The 2,856-nt window shown below is 37.2% G+C and overlaps 1 long non-coding RNA gene across 1 annotated transcript in view; it reads right to left on the bottom strand.

Annotated features, from left to right (window-relative positions):
* The window catches only part of LOC135216260 (uncharacterized), a 32,245-nt gene extending 31,635 nt beyond the window's left edge, over positions 1–610 (bottom strand). Inside the window, exon 1 of the long non-coding RNA XR_010314843.1 lies at positions 548–610. This is a non-coding gene — a long non-coding RNA (uncharacterized LOC135216260). The remainder of the gene's footprint in view (positions 1–547) is intronic.
* Between the last annotated feature and the right edge of the window lie 2,246 nt (positions 611–2,856).

Below are 2,856 nucleotides of genomic sequence, written 5' to 3'. Positions count from 1 at the left end.
CGTTCGTATCCCAACACTGGCCACCGTCGCTGGACTAGATTGCTTCCACCTCTCGAAACACTGATGGACAAATGAAAAATAGACTCGAATCAAATAACTTAAGAGGATTTATCGCCAAAGGCAACGTAAATACGACCATGTGTACAAAGAGGTTCCGCATCAAAGTAATTCTACACGTTAAAATCTGAAACAACGTGGCCATTTACATGTGTGCGATGTGCAAGCCATGTCTAAATCATTCCAACCGTGTAGCCGAGTATAATATCCTATAGGTCCATTTGGAAGAGTTTGTATAAACACAGATAATTAACCAAACTTCTATATAATCAGACTGGCCTTCTCTGTAGCCTAGGTAAAGCCCTCAATTCCCCGCACACTACACTTGTGACATAGATTGAATGAAAATTTTACATAATATTAAAAGTACCTATTAAAAGATTTAACTTAACGCACGCAACGGCAGCTTTCATTTGGTAACGAAAATCATTCCATATCTAACAGGTGCACATTTCGTCAACAATAGGGTTAATTAATAATAATAAGCTACCTTCAGATAACAGCGGCAAGAATCCTCATAACTCACTACCACCAGCGTCAAGGCCGGTAACCAAACTGAACAACGAGGCGCTGATTTAAGAGGTCAGTTTTACATTCTTTTCTTCAGCAAAAGTAGCCTATCACAGCCCCCCACGTCACTCAATTCGAGCACAGGCGTGAAACCCGTGAACGACTCGATGACTAGCGGAATGCCAGGTGCCTCCAACGAAAATTTACGTCTCAACGGTCTTAAATCGTTTCGTAATTACACAATGTCTGAATTCATGCAATTTCTACCATTAGAAAATATAGTTGATAATACTAACAGAATTAAATCCACTGCAAAAGAGGAAGCTGCTACGTAGAGATTATTTTACTCATCACGCAAAATCTGGGAATCCATTTCCGACTACGTTCTCAGGGAAACCTAAATCTTGGTTCTGAGAGGGAAAATCCTGTATAAATAGTTCATTTCTGGCCAGACAATTAGTGTGCGATCCAAAAAGAAAATACAACACAAAGCCGGACCAATAGTCCCACGTGACAGACATTTCCTAAATTTATCGTAAAACTTGGTCGTCAATAGACAATTTTGGTAAATACAGCAGAAATATAATAAAATGATTACTAAAACCACCAACAAAATAGTACAGCTCCCGCCCTCAGATGCATGCCCCAATGAAAAATTTCAGTTTTTCACAACCTCCAAGTGCGTATGTATTTGGGAAAGACCACATAACGTGAACCTCACTATCAACACCAAAAAGGTAAATATTCATATCAAAATCCCCGACATTTCCCTAATCCAAAAAGGCACTTTCAGATTAATAAACCTGAACAGAACAGAACTAGGTAAGTGGGGCACCAGCATTATTAAGCAGCTTTATGGCAAAGAGGAAAGAAAGGTAAAGAATTTATCCATAAATTTCATGTATTGCACATCGCACAGGACATAATACTGTTATTCTAAGACGAGGAGTAGATATCACCCCAATACTATCAGTTTACCACTGGTTCAAATAGTTTTAATATAAGCAAAACGAATAATCGTATATACCCCTTGCGAAAACAAAAATATGACCTTTGGCCATCAAAAACAAAATGAGAATGCAGATTCAAAACTATGAAAACTACAAACTACAAAACATGTGGAAAAAACAACTACAATGTTAGTATTGACGATAATGGAAGAAATGGAGACAACACCAATATACTATAGATTTAGCAGTACACCACGCAATGTTTAGGGCTCCAGTAAGACTAATCTGTTCCTTTTTCTGACTCACAACTCAAACCACAAAGCACAAATAATTACCCGATAGTCAAACTCGTCCATTTTCTGGCTAATCGGCATCCGAGCCCGGATAAATCCGAAGCTAAAACTAGTTACCAATTCTGGGTTGCATCGATAACAAAAAAGAATTGATATTGCTTTTAAAATGGTCAACGAAAATAGACTCTAGCAAGTGTACTACACAATAATGATTTACTGGAGTGAAGTCAGGGTAGATGACGATGAAAATAAAGCTTAAAATAACGGAACTGAACATTAAAAGAATAATAGAAATTAAGAAAATACGTTTCATTCATAGGTAACCATTCTAACAGCTTTATGACAGATGAAATAATGATTCATTTACGTACTGAGCTGATTTCTTGGTTGTCAACTCCGAGATGCAACCGATAAGTTTAAACAAAGGCAGTTAGTTAACGGCCATTCACTCTCAATTTTTTTTTTTTATTTACACGAGACATCTTTGAATAACAGCAGGTTCAGATTCGGTTACTTTGAAGAACCATTTATAACTGGAAAACATCAGTAGGCTTATGTCAATTCGGATCACTGACTGCATAATATATAAACAAATTTTGTAAACAGATGTTAACGGTTCTCGTTTGTAGGTACAGTGTTTATTTAGTTTGGAATTTTCCGGTTAGTATAAGTTAAGTATATCTAAGTTTAACCAGACCACTGAGCTGATTAACAGCTCTCTTAGGGCTGGCCCGAAGGATTAGATATTTAATTATGTGGCCAGCAACCAATTGGTTACCTGGCAACGGGACTGACAGCTTATTGTGGAATCTGAAGCACATTATATCGAGAAATGAATTTCTAATCACTAGCGACTACCGAATCAGTAGGTGAGCACGTAAACCACTCGTCCAACGAGGAACTTCATGTTAGGATAAGTAACCAAGAATAATTATCTAAATTTGAGCAAAAACTCAAAAGTTCCATATGAGTACTTATGGTTTCCCTATTTATAAAGGATATATTTCATACGCAATTAACTTCGCCTTAAGCAGCTCGAGTTATGA

This window comes from Macrobrachium nipponense, chromosome 6, assembly GCF_015104395.2.
Source record: "Macrobrachium nipponense isolate FS-2020 chromosome 6, ASM1510439v2, whole genome shotgun sequence".
NCBI classification, from domain to species: Eukaryota; Metazoa; Arthropoda; class Malacostraca; order Decapoda; family Palaemonidae; genus Macrobrachium; species Macrobrachium nipponense.
The sequence above is the reverse complement of the archived record's forward strand: the minus strand, read 5'-3'. Positions and strand labels throughout refer to the sequence as shown.